Source organism: Podarcis tiliguerta, assembly GCF_965153285.1.
Source record: "Podarcis tiliguerta genome assembly, chromosome: 4".
Lineage (NCBI taxonomy): Eukaryota > Metazoa > Chordata > Lepidosauria > Squamata > Lacertidae > Podarcis > Podarcis tiliguerta.
This window is the reverse complement of record NC_139537.1, coordinates 35,472,828-35,494,561: the sequence shown is the minus strand read 5'-3', so window position 1 is coordinate 35,494,561 and position 21,734 is coordinate 35,472,828. Positions and strand designations below refer to the sequence as shown.

General features: G+C 41.4%; 1 protein-coding gene across 15 annotated transcripts in view; it reads right to left on the bottom strand.

Annotated features, from left to right (window-relative positions):
• Positions 1-21,734, bottom strand: part of BBX (BBX high mobility group box domain containing) — a 118,658-nt gene that overhangs the window by 49,331 nt on the left and 47,593 nt on the right. The window contains exon 1 of one of the 15 annotated variants that reach the window (XM_083438344.1): positions 11,276-11,400. The exons of the other annotated variants lie outside the window; for them this stretch is intronic. The gene's annotated coding sequence lies outside the window, so the exon portion shown is untranslated. Of the gene's footprint in view, positions 1-11,275; positions 11,401-21,734 lie in introns of those variants that run through there. 15 annotated transcript variants of the gene reach the window in all.

The following is a 21,734-nucleotide window of genomic DNA, read 5'->3' as shown; positions in this document are numbered from 1 at the left end:
GGATTGAACATTGAAGCATGGTACGCCAGAGCATGGATAATAGCCCTGGCTGAAAAGCTGATGTGCCAGGTTTGTGCAACCAAAGGGAATTCTAATCCCCATCTTTTTTATAATGTGTGACAACTGTTTTTTGATTATACGCATCAAGATGAATGTGTTTATAACTTTCTGATATCTCATAGTAATATGTGGAAAGATTTTTTGCAGAGACCTGTAAGAATTTTATTTGATACTTTAAAGCAACGTGGTTGGCTTGGGAAGGGTTATTGGTTTGTTTTTATTATTTATTATGTGTTCTCATTTTGTATTTTGATGTTGTGAACCACCCTGTGATCTTTGGATGAAGGGTGGCATACAAATGTATAAATAATATTAAAATAATAGTAACTGATGCGTTGAGTCATATTGTTTTATGTGTGGTGTTAAAAAATGAAAATTAATATACATTTTTTAAACAAAATATTCTATGCCATAGACTTGTCACTGTGCTTCCCTTTACTTAATTCAGCAGTTGTTGTAAGTATCCAATCATTCTGAAATAATACTAAAAACCTTCAAGCAAAAAAAAAAAAAAAAAAAATCTTGCAAAGTAGCATACAAAACAATATCACACGAAAAGGCAATGTTGACTTGTTACTATTTTGCAACCAACCAAAACTGGCACTATTCTGTTCCCTACATTTAATAGGATTAAGAAAATCTTCACAGAATATAAGTAATCCCACAGCATGATTCTAAGCACTCTATTATTGTACTTGTGAATTTTCCAAAATGACGTACTGCTTAAAACCAATCGGCAACAAAAAGTTAATAGGGTTTTCTAAACCCAGACGGGAGATATTTACAGTGGCATGCGGCTAGATCCGGACTTAAGTTTTACTTACAGCAGAACCATTGAAATCAATGATACTTAAAATCAGTAATTAAAAAATGAGTAGCTAATTAAGTTCCATCAAGTCCCTTTTGCTTTCAAGCTATGGTTGTTGTGAGTCTTTACGTCAGGGGAAACTGCTGCTCCCCAAATTGTTGGCCTTTAGCTTCCATCAGCCCCAGTCAGCATAACCAATAGCGGGAGACAATGGAAGTTGCACTGTGCATTGCAAATGACTGTTCCTGCTTTTTGCCTACAACTCAATGGTCACAGCCTTCCCAACGCTGCTCTATGTGTTGCAAATGACTTGCTCGGAATCTAATTACCTAATTTCCCAATTAACAGAATCTAATGTTTTACTGTGCTTTACTGAAAGGGTGAAATATGCAGATTGCATTTCCTGGAGTTTATTTTGTTTATTAGTTAAAGTTGTGATTTGTGTTGCCCTTGTAGTTCAACGACCCAGTGTGTTTTAATAAGGCAGCTCAAATGAAAGTAAAATGCTTGCAGTACTAACACTACTAGGCCCAGCTAGCATTTGGGAACATCCCTGCTGCAAATAATTGCCACACCTGTGGGTGTTTGTGAAACTCCCCGGGATATTTCAGGAGCAAAATGTGCAGACGCTAAACCCATCTCAACCCACTTCTTTCCCAGCCGACTTCATTCACCCCCTTCCAAGACCTCAAGATTCTGGTTGGATTCTGGTTTCAATCAATTATACAGGTGCTCTGGAGGGGGGATATCAGGCCCCCCCCCCATGCTCTTGTCAAAAGAAATACTGTCTATAGGAAGCCAGTGTAATTTAGATCAGCATAATTTACCCCTAGGGACGCGGGTGGCGCTGTGGGTTAAAGCCTCAGCACCTAGGGCTTGCCGATCGCAAGGTCGGCGGTTCGAATCCCCGCGGCGGGGTGCGCTCCCGTTGTTCGGTCCCAGCGCCTGCCAACCTAGCAGTTCGAAAGCACTCTCGGGTGCAAGTAGATAAATAGGGACCGCTTACTAGCGGGAAGGTAAACGGCGTTTCCGTGTGCAGCTCTGGCTCGCCAGAGCAGCGATGTCACGCTGGCCACGTGACCCGGAAGTGTCTGCGGACAGCGCTGGCTCCTGGCCTCTTTGAGTGAGATGGGCGCACAACCCTAGAGTCTGTCAAGACTGGCCCGTATGGGCAGGGGTACCTTTACCTTAATTTACCCCTATTCCAAACTCTGCTCAGGAGCCTCTGGGAGGGGAGTATGGACCCAATGTCACATGACTGAGCTGAACAGAGTTTGGAATAAGTATAGATGTGTCTCCTTGTGTCTCCTGCCCTGGCCACTCTCCCAGAATACTCTTTTTGGGGGACCTACACTGCTGTAAGTTCCTGCTGTCTGATCGCCAGCTGAGTCAGGGTGAGGGACTTAAACTAGTGTTATCAGCAGTGGGGAGGGACTTACTCTGGGATTGCCCCAACTCATCCAGGAAAGCCCAAGATCCACCGAAACCCAAACACTCATCCAGGCAGATCTTGGGTTTGGATTGTGCTGTTAGGCATCATGTAACATTGCTCCAAACATTGCTCATTGCCCCAAATCTTGCCCCTGTCCCTCTGGAAGATGCACTAAAATGGAATTAATATTAGCAGCGGCAACAACAACAACAACATTACCCCGCCCATCTGGCACGGTTTCCCCAGCTACTCTGGGCAGGTCCCAACAGAATATTAGAAACACAATAAAACATCAAACATTAAAAACTTCCCTAAATAAGGCTGCCTTCAGATGTCTTCTAAATCCTGAATCCTATGTAGCAGCACTACTATGCTTTTCTGTATAGAGAACTGGTCTGCGAGCACACATGCTAGTCAGAGGCATTTTGCTAAGAATGTGTGATGGCGTCAGGCCCAGGTAATCTGTCAATTTAGTATTAAAAATATTAAAGTCATGCATATGGGAAAGAAAGTATAAATTACTCTAATAAACTCAAATGAAGATAAAACATCCACAGCTTTAGCCATGGCAGAATTCCTGCAGTTAGTCCAAAATATGCAGCCTGAAATAGACCTGATCAGATATATAAACCATTTTGATATGTTCACTAAGAGGAAATTAGAAGCAACACATTCTCCAAGAATCTTATTAAAGATCAAGAAACTGTCAAGGGCATACACAATAAGTAATATATACAAGGTGGAAAGAAATCTGTTCCAGCAAACAAAAGTATGGATAGCATTCTTCAAAATAAACTGCACACTGTTTATTAAATTTTCAAGACTATTGCATTACTTATTTCAGAAGTGTGCAATTAAAATTCTGTCAAATTAGTTTTCATTTTTTGTTGTTTCATCCTCCTGTTACATTTGCTGATATCAATAAAAGGGGGCAGATATTATATAAACACTGCGTATCGCCACCAGAGGATTTGTGTCAGGGCCAATTTTCCAGATTCATTGAAAGAGATACTTCCAGGGTGATATTTCACCTATTATGTTAAAATATACAGATCATACATAGCACAATAACTGTATGAAAAAGAATCAAGTGTGGGTTTCATCATTCTCTATTTTCACAGGCGCAAAAGAATTCCATAAAAAAAGTTTAGTATTACCATTAACAGCAAGAGGTGGAGCCCATACCCTCCAACATTTCTCCAATGAAAATCCCGATCCTACAACATTTCTCCAATGAAAATAGGGACATCCTAAGGAAAACCAAGACATTCCAAGATCAAATTAGAAACCGGGATGGCTTCTCTAAATCAGGGACGTCCCTGGAAAATAGACTTGGAGAGTCTGAGAGCCCTAACAATATGAACCACACACTTACCCTGTTTAGAGAGTTGCACCACCAAATTACAAATGGCAGCTCTCAATGCAAAGGAGATTGGTCGTTAGTCACATTTTTAGACGAACATTCCCATGCTTCCCTAAAATATTATAGTCCAAGTGACTTGCTTTCTACATCTTTAGGGCAGCTGCCAAGGATCTGACTCTCAGGATTGGTCCTGCCTTCCCTGAATCTCCCGTTTTCATTTTTTGGCCCAGCAGCCATTTTAAAATTTCCTGCAATGCTATTCCAGAGCAATGGTCTGGCAGAGCATTGAAAGGTATTTAAAATGGAAGGACGCTTGCTGAAGCATGTTGCAGGTTGCTGTGCTTTTGCTACCAATGCCCACTAATGCTGTAAGAGCCATGCATTTTCCTGAGGAGCGCTTTGAATTGCTGGTATCTCTGTTTAAAGTGCCACCACAGAGAGGAGTAAGGCAAGCGGACTAACAAGGGACAAATGTGAACAAATGTAGTTACATATACCAAACTTTCTTATGACTAGGGGATAAGGACTATGGGGGAAATGTGACAAAGCTGAAATGCAAAGCCCCAAGACTTGTACCTCTTTTTGCATTACCGAGCCAATGCAGAGCTTTCTCTATGGTTTGGCTTAGTGAAAAGAAACATATTTAAACTTCAGAAGACAGTTACAGAATGTAATTGGGTTCTTAACTCCTGGAAAACTCGTTTACAAAATTTCAGCCTATGAAATGCAGAGAGAGAAAAGCTCATTTACTTGGTACTAATTACTGGCCAGACAGTGAATCAATTCTGTACCATTTCACAGCAGAGAGCTAGTAATGAGCATTTCTAACTTTCATAGAATTAGTGGTCTAATGGGGAACATGCTGTGAGCAAATGGAATACAGTTTGCTAGCTGAGATTTATGATAAATTGTGCTGTCAGAAGTAACTAACCGCTGAGTAAAAGTCTCCCTTGATTTTTTTCCCTGAGTCTTGTTTCTCATTTCAATGTATAGTGTTGTTGCTCTCATGGCTGTTAGCAGCGGAAAGTCAAGGAGGGTGATTTGTTCATTAGGTACTGCAGCAGATCTTTCTTAAAGGACCCAACATTTCAAGGAGAATCCAGTCAAGTCAACTTGCTTCTTGAAGTGTTGCTTCTGACCAAGTAGTAGGGAAATAGTTAATTAACAACCTGGAAATGTGCACTTAATTTTCATCTCACCAACTAACTTTGGAACATAATAATGGGGCTTCTACATCAATTCCATTCCAGACAGCTGCTAGGTCCACATGCAGCAACCATCAATAATATTATATTCAAAAACCTAATCACATCTTAAAGTTCAAGAGAACTCTTGGCTACATTAGGTTGGCCATGAAATGTTTATGGCAGGTATTCCTTCCTAGATCTATGATGTACACACTTCTGTTGTCAAGCTGTTTGTTTCTTTGGAAAGCCAGCTGATAGAGACAAGGAAAAACTGCCAGACCTGATCAAAGGCAGAAAGGAATGAAATCCACAAGAAACTCTGTAATATCTTCCCCTTTTCTGCCTAAGCAGAATCTAATGATTACTAAACTTAAGAATACTAGGTTTGTTTACAATCAATTTGTTATGTGCTTTTAATTGTAACACATTGTATCTTGTTTAAGAGAAAGAAATTGCTTCCTTGTTTGGTGGCATTTTCAAATAGAGGCAGAGCCTATTCAGTACATTAGAAGAAGAAGAAGAGTTCGGATTTGATATCCTGCTTTATCACTACCCGAAGGAGTCTCAAAGCGGCTAACATTCTCCTTTCCCTTCCTCCCCCACAACAAACACTCTGTGAGGTGAGTGGGGCTGAGAGACTTCAAAGAAGTGTGACTGGCCCAAGGTCAGCCAGCAGCTGCACATGGAGGAGCGGAGACGCGAACCCGGTTCCCCAGATTACGAATCTATAGCTCTTAACCACTACACCACATTAGCAGGTTATTACATGAATACTGTAAAGATGGAAAAGGTAATAGAACACAGAAAGCATGCCTTAGGCTACAATCGTCCCAGGGATTAAATGCCACTGAACTCAGGATTGCATCTCAGAGTAGGCCTACTGAAATTAATGGAGGTAAATTAGTCATGTTTATTAATTTCCATGGATCCACTCTAAATTGGACTAACTAAATCCTTACAATGCAATCTTAGCTATGCCTACTCAGAAGTAAGCCCCAATGATTTCAAAAGGCCTTGCCGCCATGTAAGTGGGGTTAGAATAGTAACCTTACTTCTGTATAGGATTGCATTGCTAGGCCTGTTAAGAAATTAGATTGCATGTGTTGTGAAGATTTGTGACTCCTGTACCAATCGTGGGACAACACACTGGAAAAGTAAGCCATCAAGAAAAGACAACGGAAGACAATGAAAGACAACAAGAGTTTGAACAGCTAAGCAGTCATTTGGTACAATCCTGCATCATAAGGCAGCTCCATCTGCCCACCACCAACAGATCAGTCTGCTAAAGCAACAGCCAGCACCAGATGTTCTTGGATTGTAATTTATTGCCCGTGGCTGTTCACCATGGTGGCTGGGACAGTTGGGAGTCTCATAAGTGCACGAAGCACATCAGATATGTGTCGCATATACCACCTCAGCCGTTAGGATAGCAAACTTGAAAGATAGGGTGTTATCATAATCAAGATATGTACACAGAATGGACGTTGGCAGACTAACTCTGCGTTACACAGATGTCTGCAAACGTGGCATGAAGGTTGACAACATTAACCCTGCCATGTGGGAATCCCATGCAGATGATGGCAGTGCCTGAAGACAGGCGGTCAGGTTGTTTATCCACAGCAGTGATCAGAGGAGGAATAACCGCTAGGAGGAGCGCAGAGGAAGAAGAAACGCCATGGTGCACCTGTAGTAGCAAAACCGGACATCTTCATCTGCCCCACCTGCACTAAAACAGGTCTGTCCTGTATCAGTCTCTACAGCCACAGCAGGCGCTGTAACTCTCCAATGACTTGACTTTATCCCCAAAGACACACTCTTCCATTGTCTCTTGAGACAGACAGATGCCAACAAATATTTTATGTGGAGAGGTAAAAGAGATGGCTGAAGCAGATGCTAACTCCGGTTGACCCAGTGTGTTTGTAATTTTGTTATCTGTTATTTGTTATGTGCAGAAAACCTGAACATGACATATTAACACTCATTATTTATTTGACCGTACAAATGATTGCAAAAAAAACCCAAAAACCCTACGTGAAACTTCTTTTCTTTTTGTAGCCATTTTAGAAAGCTGTAAATTGGCTGCAGAAATAAAAAAAAAGCATTGAAAAGCACGTGATGCTGAATTTTAAAAATAGTGTCCTGTCACACAAAACTCCTTTGTGTACACTAGTAACAGGAATGGGGGGGGGGGGGGGAGAACCCACCCATCTCATTGCATGACTATTAGGTGCCACCTAGTGGCCATTATTGTCATAATCTAGCTCTCAAAGTATGCCAGGATTAATATACCATACAATCCCAATCTTTAGTTAACATTGAATCAGAAGCACCCAATGAGGCTGGTTTGAATGTGAGAGAACAAGTGGAATCTGCAACAAAGTGTTGCACTGTCGAAGTGCTCCTGTTTGGTTAGCCCTTCTTTAGTATACTCCATTCCATTTCCCAACTTACCCAGTTTCCCTTTCTAACCCCCTTCCCCTAAAACAGTCTGTCTGCGTTCTGTACTGGGCTTGTGAGTCCTTATCAGCTTGTGTCCGCATGTGGAATTCCCCCAAATATTGGAATTCCCCCAAGTCTGCTGATACTTCTTATCTGAACATTGGAAATGTAAGGTGTTATTTGAGAAGGAACCTTCCTTTCTTTCACATGAAGAACTGGGATTTAATTTAAAAAAAAACAACTGGTGAAAAAGGTTCTGTGTTGTCAGTCTTCAGGACTGTGGTTTGGCAAAGAAGATCAGATTGCCACTGCTATTACAGTCCTCACTGTATGATTTTTATGGTGCTGCTTTGATTTTAATTAACCTTTGAGATTTTCTGGTTGGTTGAATTGGCTGGGTAGAAATGTGCAAAATAAAAATCCATTTACCTTTACAGAATGTAAACCAAATGAAGGGAACTAAAACAAGATCAGTCTTTTGAAGACTTTCGCCAGCCAGAAAATTAATATCCAGCAGACACTTCCACAAAAACAGCAGACTCTTAATATTAATAAACAACTTAGAATAATATGCTATTAAATTCTCAGAGTGAATTTCTCCGTTAACCACAAATGACAACATAATAACAAGTGATGAAAATAAAGGCCTAGCACAAAATCTCTGAAAACAAGTAGCATTTGATATCCACCCACATGACCGCCCAAAAGCACCCCCCCCCTTTTTTGCATGAGGTTTTATGTTATTATGTGGAAGAAGAAGCTTTTGCTAATGTGGAGCAGAGGCTGGGAGCAGAGGAGCTGGGTAGAGCAGGGAGGGCCCCAATTGCAATAGTTCAGGGTGGGGGGAGCAGGCCAGGTATGGGGCACATAGCACAGGGACTTAGTGATTGTGCCATATGCCAGCCCCCTCATCCCACCTGGGGAATTGTGCTGGTCCTATCAGCCAGCCCTTGGGTCTGCGGCTGCTGGTGCTGAATGTCAGGTTTACTCTGAATAAGACCTCCCTCATCCATGATCTGATTGTGGATGAGGAGGCTGGTCTGGTCTGTGTCACTGTGACCTGGGTGGGTGAGCAGAGTAGAGTTGATTCTCACCCAGTTCTGTCCACCTGGGTACTCGGTGAAGCATCAAGGCCAGTGTTAGAAACTGAGACATGAAAGCTAGGAGCTAAATGACACCTTAAACCTAGGTTAAGGGCGCAACAACGGAATGTCTAGGCGCGCTTTTTTATAACAAGAATACAAAACTGAAAATGAATGAACTGCAGCTAAAATATTATGTTCATTTTTCACATGGTCTAGTCCTTCCCCTGAACACCCCCCTCCACACACACACACACACACACACACACAGAGAGAGAGAGAGAGAGAGAGAGAGAGAGAGAGAGAGAGAACTTAGATATTATGCTAAAAATGTAATACATGAAGTGATTCTGACAGACTGTTTAGAATCTGACTACTTTTAAAGTGGCATAAGTAGGCATTTTAAGTAGGCATTTACCTTGTAACTTATGATAAGAATCACCTGCATGCTACCAGTGAAGGAAACATTTGTAGACTCTGAGATTTTTTGTGGGCTAATAAAATCTCCTAATAAACATTATTGTAAGCTATTAACTTCGGCAGATTTATTTGCAAGGTTGGCGTATGCAATTAGGAAATTTACAACCCAGTCCTCAATTTATAGCTCTTGTTGGAATTGCATGAGTATCCACCCATCCTTCTGTACTGCGGTGGAGCCGCTGGGAGATACATGATGATCATGGTGGTTGCACAAGGCCCTATGCACTTGTAAACTCTCAAGAAACAATGAACAGAAATGGCTAGAGTATCTTTTTCATTAGTGATGCTGATGAAATTTGAGTAAATGGGTCTTGAAACACAGGCTCTCCCTACTCATAAAAGCATACTCAATTCAAGTTGACTCTAGGACCCTTCAAGACTAATGCTGACTTGAAATGGAGTTTATCCACCATCCCTGCCACTTGTTCTCCCCTTACCACTGAAAACCAGATCCAAAGCAGGCAGCTGCCTGATTCTAAGATGAAAAAGATGCTCTTAGGCATGTCCATGAGTCATTTACTGCAAAAACATAGAAATCTACAAACTCCACAATACCAGTAAGAAATGGTCATATTCATCTAAGCCAGACAGGTATCCTCTCTGGTCATTTGGTTTGCCTTTCCTAGTACGGGGACAGCTAGCAATACAGAAGGGGCATCTCGCAGTGGGTAAGATTCACAGACATAAGCCTATCTCTTTGCAACCCTGTGCCACCACTGGTACCTCCTTCCTCTTTTCAAGGGTTTGGCAGGGTTGTTTCTGCTGAAGGCTGGGCAATGGCAGAGGAGGAAGCTGCTGAATAAATATACAACTTCGTTTCTCAAGTCTCCTTCAAATGGTCAAAATCCCCTTCAAGGTTTTTTGAGCAATCTAAGGGAATACGTGAAGAGCCCAAATTCTTTTCATGGTCTGTTATAGCCCAATGTTATTTACTCTAATTGGCATGGCTTTTCCAGTGTTTAAGCAGATGTCCCTCACCAATATTAACTGGAGATGGCAAAAACATAGGACCTTCTGCATGCTAAGCATGTGGTCTACCAATAAGCTATGGACCTTGCAAAAGCCATTCATGATTGAGGAGACAACAAATCAGTACTACAGTGGAACCTCGGTTTTCGAGCATCTTGGAAGCCAAACGATTTGGAACCCGAATGCCAAAAACTTGGAAGTGAATGCTTCTGTTTTCGAACACATCTCGGAAGTCCAATGGCTTCCAAGGCACGTTTCTCCATTGAAATTGCTGACCACCCATTGCACCTTGGCTGTCAAACGGTCTTCCGGGATAGATTACGTTCAAATACAGTGATGTTGTAATGGCAGATGCTAACAAAGTTGATGCAACTATCTACAACTGGTAATATTATTCTTACTATTCCTGAATAATAATAACGATATTACCCATTGTGAATAGCTGCATCAAATGTACTAATCTGCCATAGGTTTTGCAGCAGCAGATATCCTCAGCTCAGCTTAACAACTGAACAGTGGCTGTTACCAAAAGAAAGCGCTCATTTAGAAACTGACCCTGTTCACATATTCATGTTTTTCTCTTGAGGAATGCAATGACTGCAAACGATGGAGTTGATTACGGAGGCAGTAACAGCAATCTTTCCAAACAGAAGAATATAAAACAATGTATGACATTAAGTTTTTGAGGCTTGTAACATTCTGAAAAGGATGTTTAACATTTCTTCACAAGGAAGTCCTAGATTAAGAATAAAGGTTTACATATGGCTCACCATGCCTTTCCAAGACATTTAACTGACCATTAAAAATATGTGTATACAGGGTTAAACATGATCCTATTCTGAGAATCCTACAGGAAAAAAGTAACTGGTCTTCAACAACAAAGAAACAATGCTAATTCATCATATAGCATTTCAGTACAACAGCAGGGCCAGCCCAAGAATATTCTACCTTCAATAGCAGTGTGCAATCTAAAAGTTGAGGCATCCATTTTTCAGCATTGCAAGGAATAATGGGGAGCAGCATCTAGGTGGCTTCCTATAAATATTCCCGAGGGACAGCTGTGATAGCTTTAGTATAAAGCATAAAACAGCATACTTGTAGAAATCAGAGATGAAGTAACTATGGTTCTCCAGATTTGTTGGACTCCAAATCCAACCAACTCCAGCCAGACAGGAATTACGGGAGATGTAGTGCAGCAATATCTGAAGGGCCACAGGTTCCCCATCCCTGCTGTAAATTTAGTGCTAGCGACTGACACCGAGTTACATTTTCTATTTCAATTATTCCAGCGGAGAAACAGTGAGCTATAGCAGTTATGATTCCCCATTCCCTGCCCTGTTCATAAAACAGCACATAGCTAGTTCACAACCCACAGGAAATAAGCAATTACTTCTAGAAATGTTAATGAAATGAAGTGTAAAGAAGTACCATATTCCAATTGGTTTAGTAACTTACATTTATCTGCTATGAGTAGCGTACTAATGAAGGCAGGACCAGCAGGCCTTGATCTGTTGCTGTCTGGAGGAATCTAATCAGGTAAACATACAGGAACCCTCACTAACCTGCACATTGTGATCTAGAATATTGCCGATTCAATGTTCTAGAACGCTTTCCAACTTTTACAGAAAAAAAGAAGGAGTGCAGCTCTTTTTAAAAACCACACATGAATGTTTCAGGGACCGTATCTACAAGCAACCAAGAGAGCACATTTAAACCAATCTACAATACGTGTACCAACTGCATTTCATAGAATCACCAAATTGTAGAGTTAGAAGGGATCACAAGGGTCATCTGGCCCAACACACTGCAATGGAGGAAGCTCAACACCTGATCCCCCATCCAATATGAAACCATACCAGACCCTGCTTAGCTTTGCAAATGTACTGTTTAGGGAAGCTTTTAATGTTTAATAGACTATTGTATTTTAATATTTTGTTGGAAGCCGCCCAGAGGGGAAACCCAGCCAGATGGGTGGGAAAGAAAGAAAGAAAGAAAGAAAGAAAGAAAGAAAGAAAGGCTAGCAGTTTTACTGCTGAACCATTTAATAATTTTATTTTGTGCATTATTTGCTTTGAGTGCGTTATTCAATAGTTTTGAAGTATTTATAAAAGCATAGTTTTAGTGTAAGATTTTATTTGTACAGTACTTGATGAAATAAAGGCACAATTTTATAGGAAAGAACCATAACAATTAAACTACCAGTATCACTTTCAAAGCCTTATTCTGGAGTTTTTGATAATATAACTTAATGCGTCACAACAACTTAATAATAATTTGACTTGCAAAGTGCTATGTCAAAAACCAAGACCACAAAGCATTGTTTCCAATCAGAAGTTTCCTTCCAGAAGCCTAATTTTGCTAAAGAAGTTGGTTTCACACATTAAGAATCAGCTGTAATGCTTCTTTTGATATTCTGAAGTAACATACAATAAACCAGTCTCCTTTTTATGGTCCAGAGACACAGCTGGAAAGATCAATTGCTATTATCATATTTTATTAATAAGTCTGTTCTTAGGGTAATGGGAGGGGGAAGAGAAGCAAAGCTTTAAAACAAATAGCCTTGGAAATGTTAAGAACCATTTTGAGTTACTATTAATCTACAAATTGGTAGTCTTCAAAGAAAGTAAACATTTTATTTTAGTTAGAATATTGCCACTTGTGTTTTTCAAAGTAATGGTAGTGAGCTTTATTTTAAAACTGTCAAAAGCTTTATATCCATGTTCTGCATAACTTAATTTTGGATTTCAGAATCTCATTTATTGATGTCAAAGGAAGTCCTTTAACTAGTTTCAGAGGGTAAATTAAGCCCCTAATACCATCCTCAGTGACCTGCCTAGGTATCACTCTCTACCTCCTGCTAGGTTCTTTCTAATTAAGAAGAGTGACACCTGACATTAGAACAGCATCATTCCCCACTACAGCTGACAGACGAGTTCCGGAAACTCTGATTCTCTCAACTAGTGAAAGCATTTTCAGCTCTTTGACCTTCAATTTCTTTTAGATCTGGGAAAACAAGCACCGCTCCCCAGTGAAACTGAACAATTTGAATTTAAGCTGATTTATTTCTCCCCATCTAAGAATCAAGTGGGCCTAATGAGATGACGCATAAGGACAGAAGTGTCACTCTATGCCCATGTGAGGCTGAAACAAGCCAAGAAGCAGCCTTTTCCAGGATTCCCAATTTAATCTTCTTCCTCCAAGGGTTCAAACCTTCAGTGGATACCCAACTGTAATTTTTTTTTCCTTTGTTATGTTGGAAAGGAATCTTTCAGAAATAATTTTATAAAATCTTATTTAAAACTTTATGTAAACAGGGAGGAGGAGGGGGAAATATAGTGCTTCCCTCCCAGTTCATAAACACACAAGCCAGTACTGCACCTATTTCTAGTCATGCATCAATCCACTTTACATTTTATAGTAATTCAACAGTGTTCCAACTTAGAACACCTAAATTATTAACTTAAGTTGCAGCCTGCCATCTAGTGTTCCGATTTTCACAAACTTTTTCTATAATGACGGACAGCAAATCCTGTCTACATCAAAAACACGTTCAGTTCAACTGATTTTCAGTGGAGCGTATTTCCAAATAAATGTGTGCAAGTCAGCAACAGTGAGGGATAAACTCAGTATACCTCACTGAGCTCCACAGACCTTACATTTGAACAAACATCACCATCAATTGGGCTTAAGGTGTTTTTAAAAAACGTTTTGAGACCCGATACGCTGCAAGGAGGATTTTTTTTTAAAGTCAGAACAATAATGCATCTTTATATACTCGATGTAGCATTCAAAATTCACCAGATGCCAGGCACGTTTTGCTACTGATACAGGTCCAAATGCGTGGAGATTTCTGGGTGCTAGGATGGCAACCATAGTTTAAAAACCACTGCCACAGATAATGGTTAATACCATTTCCATTCCCCCTGTGTGTGCTTCTCCTTCTTGCATACTGGGACAAGTGAATTGTTGTTGTAAGCTACAGTCAAGCACCGTAGTTAAGAACATAGAATTGTATAAGTGCAGCATTGGAAGGGACCCCAAGGGTTATCTAGTCCAAACCCCCTTGCGATTAGACATTTTGTTGCAGTGACTATAACCTAGATTTTAAGGCGCCATTTGGTGCCTAGCTCATATATCCAACACAGACTGGATGCAATATATTTAGGCATTTCACTAAATTATGAATAATAATATCCCTGCAATTATCAGTAAATAAATAATTTACAGTGCAGACTTATCCATGTCTACACAGAAGCAATTCCTATTGAGTTCAACAGGACCTACTCAAGGTACGTGTATGTAGGATTTCAGACAAAATACACTATTCGGATCCTAGATCCTTAAAAAAGTTTCGTATGATATGACCATTGTAGGAAACTATAGTTTAAGGGCTACCAGCAAATCAGAATATCAAACCAAACTAAGCTGGGGGGGGGGGGGTGAGAGAGAAAGAGAGAAAGAGAAAGAGAAAGAGAAAGAGAAAGAGAAAGAGAGAGAGAGAGAGAGAGAGAGAGAGAAAGAAAGAAAGATGAAGGTGGAGGGAGAGTGTGAAGACTGAGCTCATTCCCAGACTTGGGATTGTTTTGTCTGAACTGCACAGATCTCAAGTTTACAGATCTGAGATATCACAAGCAAGTTCCAAAAGAACTGTTATCATCAAAGTAATCCGGCAACTTCAAGGACAGCAATTTAGTACAACAATTCTTTATTCACTATCAGCAAATTTGCTATCCAACTGCTTAAATAAACACATTTCAATAAAAGAATTGTGGTTTTAACTAATTGTTAAGAAATGGAAAAAAAACTTTCTAGTATTTAACTGCCATTTGACTATTAACACCTTTTTAAAATGGATGTTAAAATTCTGCAGAGGGGTATAATCCCTTCCCTTTTAGTTTTCATTTTATTAAATGTATTTTTATCCTACTCTTCAGAAGGACAACGGTCCAAGATAAGCTCACAACAATCAGTTGTGAGATAGTTCCCATGCCTAAATCTAAACTTTTATCTTGTGACTAAGGTCACTTTTTCTACATTCATTCTATCATCCTTCCTGCTTCAGGCTTTGGTGAGAAAGGTCAGTGAGGGCCAATTTCACACACATTTGTACCTCTCTACAATAGCTGGTTTATCTCAGGGTTTCTGTATAACATTCTGTCTACACAGAGGTCATCCTTACTTAAATACATTTTTTCATGTGCAAAATAATCTGTGTCTCCCTAACTGAGCCTTGTAAAGAAGACCACAGGACTTACTTGCCTTTACACCAGTGTCTTGCCTCAGTAATGGACTGGATGGGAGCCAACAAACTGAAACTCAGACTAAGGCACTTTTAGTGGGTGGTTCCCTAAATCAGATGGGTGGGAGACTGCCTGCTTTTGATGGGGTTACACTTCCTCTGAAGAAGCAGTCTTGGCTTGGGGGTACTCCTGGATCCTTTGCTGTCGCTCAAGGCTCAGGTGGTCTCAGTAGCTCAGACTGCCTTCCATCAGCTTCAGCTGGTGGCACAGCTACACCCCTATCTGGACAGGGATGGCGTAACTACTGTTGTCTATGCTTTGTAACCTCAAGGTTAGATTACTGCAATGCGTTCTACATAAGGCTACCTCTGAAGACAGTTCAGAAACTTCAGCTAGTGCAGAATTCAGTGGCCAGGTTGCTCACCGGAGCAAGATGGACTGAGCATATTACACCGATCTTGGTCCGACTGCACTGGCTACCAATTAGTTTTCGGGCCCAATTCAAAGTGCTGGTTTTGACCTATAAAGCCTTAAATGGCTCAGGACCGCAATACCTCAAGGACCACCTCTTTTCCTATGAACCTGCCTGGACCCTGAGATCATTTTCTGAGGCTCTTCTTCATGTGCCTCCTCCTCGAGAGGTCTGGGGGGTGGCAACACGAGAACAGGCCCTTTCTGCAGTTGCTCCCCATCTGGAGAATGCTCTCCCCAGGGAAGTTCGCCTGGTGCCTTCATTATACACCTTTAGGCACCAGGAAAAACCTTCCTTTTTAACCAGGCCTTTGGTTGACCTGGTCAACATCCCATACCCTTTTAAAATGTGGCTCTTTTGGGGGAGGTATTATTTTATTGCTTTTATTTTTATTTTATATACTGTGATCTTTTTATGTGAACTGCCCTGAGACCTCCAGGTATAGGGCGGTACATAAATTCTAATAATAATAATAGTAGTAGTAGTAATAACAGTAATAATACACAACAGCAACTAGGCTGTTCAGGGCTGGCAAAGGAGAGACTCAGAGCTCTGCTCCTGAACAAGCAGCCTATTGCATTTCTATGCAGGCCACTGAAGAGTGAGAAACCTCTTGGTTTCCTTGCTAGGCACAGAGTACGGACAGTGTGTCTCATCCCTCCTCTATCAGTTTGCCTATGGCTACCAACCTAGCGCTTAAATAAGAGGCTGTGGTCAACTAGGGTTTTTGGAATTGCATGCTCCATGTTCCCACCCCTCAGCAGTTTTGGTGATGACCACAATAAAGTTGGTTAAAATGAAACTGGTATGCTCTTAAACTCACTTTGAGAACATAGTGAACTCCTACAAAATTAAACGGAAAGCTTCTTTGTAACTGCATCATTAATACATCATTCTGTTATGTCACTCATTATCTGACAGCCTGCCCCTTACAGAGAGACCCAAGAGACTGCTTCTGAAACCTTTGTTTGCACAAGCAAGCAGATCCACCCCAGCAGAAATGGTTTGGTTTCTTTTGAGTGACAAAGTAGCCCTTGATGCCAGGGGGTCATCAACCTGGTCCCTAGCGCCCAATAGTAGGTGTTTCAGGATTCTAGGTTGGCGGTAGGGGGTTCTATGGCACAAGCGGAATCCTCCTTCCACTGGTGAGCGGTAAGGAAATTTTACCATCAAGAAAGATGCATTAGTGGGCGGTAGGTATAAAAAAGACGCGGGTGGCGCTGTGGGTTAAACCACAGAGCCTAGGACTTGCCGATCAGAAGGTCAGCGGTTCGAATCCCCGCGACGAGGTGAGCTCCCATTGCTCGGTCCCTGCTCCTGCCAACCTAGCAGTTCAAAAACACGTCAAAATGCAAGTAGATAAATAGGTACCACTCCGGTGGGAAGGTAAACGGTGTTTCCGTGCGCTGCTCTGGTTCGCCAGAAGCGGCTTATAGTCATGCTGGCCACATGACCCAGAAGCTGTACGCCGGCTCCCTCGGCCAATAAAGCGAGATGAGCACCGTAACCCCAGAGTCAGTCACAACTGGACCTAATGGTCAGGGGCCCCTTTACCTTTACGCACTGGCTGAAAAAAAAAAACCAAAGCCAAAAAAAGGATAAAATCACTATCAATTGTAGTGGTGATGCAGAGGTTTAATCTGAAATCAAGCTAGATTTAAGCTTGCTGGTGTCTCTGATATCATCTCTCTTACAACAAGGGTGTTGCCGTATATTGTGGATGTATGTTCTGTATTATTTTATTGATACTTTTGCTGCAACTTTGTCATGGCCTTTGGTTAGAATAAACTCGGTTATGTCTATCAGCCTTGTATTGTCTATGCATTAACACAATCATCAGGGGTACGAACTATCCTGCAGGACTGACACTGCCTGCATTCTCAAGCAGCTCACTCTTTCATCACAGATGGGGGCGAGTGTTATGTCTTCGAGGAAGGAGCAACTCCTGCTGAAATCCCAGACTGATGAGATTCCGAATTTTCAATTGGTACAAAAAAATGGTGAAAAGTACTGAGCCAGGGGCACGGTTTATTCCCGTGTTCAAGGTATCTGACAGGGTTCAACTGAATCCTTTAACTCTCTCTCCTCAAATGCCCAGCTAGGCACAAATAAGGTCAATCCCTTTCCATCTCCCAATCAGGAAATACATGCAACAAGTTGTGACTGAAAAGGTGCCAAGCTGTTTCCACAGAGGCTTGAAGAAAAACTGTGATGCAAACCAATAGCAATGCATTTCCTTTCCCTCCCCCCCACCAGTGCATGTTCACTAACATGCCTTAACTTCTAAAACACCCAGGGGTCTCCACAAGCACAACCAGCTCCCTGCTTCATAAAACTGCAGAGAGATGGCTGTTCTTGTGGAGGGAGCTTGGAATGGCAACAGGAGGGAGGAGCTAGCAAACTCATCCCCACTGGATTCCATCACAGTGTTTATTTTACACACATTGAACACTTGATTCGCATATTAAAGTTGAAAGACTAACAGCAGCAAATTTAGCTTTTTTCTAGCTTGAATGAGAGTGTACGAGGTCCCTGTGCAGACACACCCTTGTTGACAACAATCCTTTCATTTATTAACCGCTTTGTATTGAGCACAGCAATGATATTGAAAATAAAATGTACTTTGAGATTCCCACAAACGTGGACTGCAATTCTGTGAAGTCAGGCAGCTTACATGTAATTGATTTCAGTGGGATTTAACTGCACACAAGGTTGCAGCCATAGTAATTTTGAATGGAGGACAGAAAAGCTGAATTATGGAGTCCTGCATTTAGGGATTCTCCTCATTGTCGCCAAGTAAATTCAACTTTAAATCAAACTGCAATGGTTACAGAAGACTGGCACACATGAGAAACCCTCAGTAACTCAAGTATGACCCAGCGCAAAAATGGAAGTTCAAAAGGAAGAACTGTCCTAGATTTTCTTTGCAGAATATAGAGGCTTGTTAAGTATTTAAGGAAATACAGAGACACTATTATTATTTTTTAGCTTATATCAGAAGTAATTTTCTCTGCTGTGTTTATCTCAAAAACTAAAAAAGAAATGGAGCAATATGAAATTATTTCATGATGCTTCTTTAGGTCAAGTGTCTAACATGGTAAGCCAGCTCAAAAACTCCCCCCGCCCTGCAAAATATCATAGGAAGAAAAGGAATAATGTTTTGGGTTTTTTTAAGTTACAGTGTCCCTGCCCAATGGAGCTTAGCATCTAAATTTTCAAAGTGAAAGAGACAATAGATAGAAGGAAGAAAAGAGGGGAGCAATGGGGGAAAGCAATAGAGAGGAGAGGGGTAGCATTAAGAACAAGATAGGCATGTAAGCAAATGCCACTGAAGATACTTAAGTGTGGAATGAAGTTTTAAGCCAAAGGCTGCTTTACTTAAAGCATCACTATGCTCTGTCAATATTCATTCATAATGGAGATGAATGGCTATGCATGTTAGATACATGTGACAATCAGTCATACCTAGGGAAATCTGAAGACGGGAATGTTTTCATGCGGAGTTTCAGTTTTAGGTAGCAAGTATGAGACAAGCTTGTGCTCTAGCCAAGATGTGCAAGTCATGCAGCTTTGCCTGAATAGAAATCTTCAGGAAAGCAGTGACATCACACTTTACTCATGCCATTCTTTTTTTTCTTTTTTTCTTTTTTCTTTTTTGCATAGGACAAAATCTGAATGATGTTCTCCAGTTTTATAGTTTTCTACAGAAGGGAACAGGAGACCTCTGGTGGCCAAACAGACTATTGGCACTTACATTATTTTCTGTTCTGATCCTGTGAAAGCTCATAAACAGCAGGGCTTATGGAGCATCTTATTACAAGAAATCACCAACTCCAAAGGTACCGTATTGGTTTTTGTCTTCAGAATAACATGCCTACTCTTCTGAAATATGCTCTATGTAAACAGGAAATAAAAGTCATACTTTTTTAAAAGAAGTATTTTTTATGCTTTACAAGTTAATAAGCTTGTCTTGCTCATCAGCATCAATACAAAAAAGTGTGATCACAGGCTATACACCTAAAATATGCACAATTCCAAAGACAGCACAGTGACCTAAAACATTTGTTACGTTTGTAGAGTGGTTTTACAAGTACCTAAGCTGTAGCTATGAATGAGAGTAGCTTGTTACAGAAATCTGCAAAAAAAATGCCACTGCATGAAAGCAAGACATTAATGCATTCCTAGTCAATTAACCCTCCTTTGAAATGTAAACCCTATTTGTCTTCTTCAAACGAAAAGAAATGGGCATATATGATTATGTTCAAATAATTTTAAGTGTAAATTTCATAACCTAAATTTTATTATACTTTTTTTAAAAAAAACAAAAACAATTGTCCAACCAGCTGTACATAGACATTTCACATTCACAACACACACAAAACTTCTGTAAAGTAGAATGGACTTGCTTTACTAGGTGATGTACAGAACAAATTCCTGATAGTCTGTGCCTAGCATCTACCAATCAGGCTGTGTGGACAGAAAGTTTAGCAGCAAGCAGCACTAGCTAGGTGCTAAGGGAACTATTTACAACCCAAGAAAAAACAAGTTAGTTTAGGTTATGACATCAACACTTCCCATTTTAAAAATCCCTTATCAGTATATACTGTACCATAAAACATAATGAAAGGTTAAAAACAAACTTCAATAGACCATTGTGGGGGGCAGACTCTTAATTGCCTGCATAGGCCTGGAAGTGGCGCTGTGGTCTAAACCACTGAGCCTAGGGCTTGCTGATCAGAAGGTCAGAGGTTTGAAACCCCCCATTGGGTGAGCTCCTGTTGTTCGGTCCCAGCTCCTGCCCACCTAGCAGTTCAAAAGCACATCAAACAGATACCACTCCGGCAGGAAGGTAAACAGCGTTTCCGTGTGCTGCTCTGGTTCGCCAGAAGCGGCTTAGTCATGCTGGCCACATGACCCGGAAGCTGTCTGCAGACAAACGCCAGCTCCCTTGGCCTACAGAGCGAGATGAGCGCCGCAACCCCAAAGTCGTCCGCGACTAGCCCTAACTGTCAGGGGTACCTTTACCTTTAGGCCTGGCAGAACAGAAAATTTTTCAGCAGGCCTTTTAACTATCACTCTGATGTGCAGGGTCCAGTCCTGTGTTGTCTACTCCTGCAGCCAAAACTGTAGGATTTAACCCCTGCAGAGAGCAAGATTGAACTCTGTGCATCAGCTGGTGAGTGGAAGACTCAAGCTTACTAGTTGCTGCCTCACTCATTAGTTTCTTCCCACATCCCTGTGGACCAACACTGACAGGTAGGCAAGACTGCCAACCATCAGTCAGCTGAGCATAATTATGATGTCAGATGACTGAAAGGTGGCTGGTCCTGCCCATCTGACAAAATTTGCCTATGGGTATCGGGTGAGATAGAGATCTGGACCACTGGACCAAAAAAGTTCCCAGTCCGATCTAAGGGATGCATATGGGGGGGGGGGTGCAATATATTGATATATTGCCCAGGACCGGGATGAGAAGCAGACCGGGATGTTGGTTTCACTCAGCGGTATATCGCTGGTGAAACCACCACTGCTCCTGAGTCCCTCTGCTAGCAACGTCTGCTAGAGGGAGTCAAGAGTTCCTTCCTCCAGCGGGCGCTGCTAGCAGAGGGACTCAGGAGCAGTGGCGGTTTCACCCGCAATATATTGCTGACTGAAACCGCCATTCCACTCTGCCCTCAAGTGACGCAGAGAAACAAGCTGTATCGGCGAGGCATCAATACAGCTTGTTCCTCCCTCTGCATCTTTAAACTGCTTGATTGAGCAGTGACAGCACGGGGGCTGTTTCAGCTGGGGAGGGGGAAACCTTCCCAATCACCAGCTGCAACTGCATTGTCCAGTTGGCAAGCACCTGGAGGTGAGAGCTGGGGCAGTTTCACCTTGGTGTCTCGCAGACAGAGGCCAATGCATCTTGTCTTCTCAACAGCAAGGTATATCGCCAAACCGTGCTGTTTGGCTGGTGATGTTGAAAACCTGATATCGCCCAGCCCTATTATAGTTATGAATGTCCCTTTCCACCATTACAGTAGACATGAATATTGAGTCAAAGGGACTAGGCAATTTATACCAAGCAACACCAACAGAAGAGCAGCAGTTGATAAGCATGTGTACCTTTCTTATATGATGGAATTTAAGTGTATTTTGCACCTGAGGGTTGGAAACTCTATTTAATTTATATTAATAACATGATCAGTGGTCTTAGGCA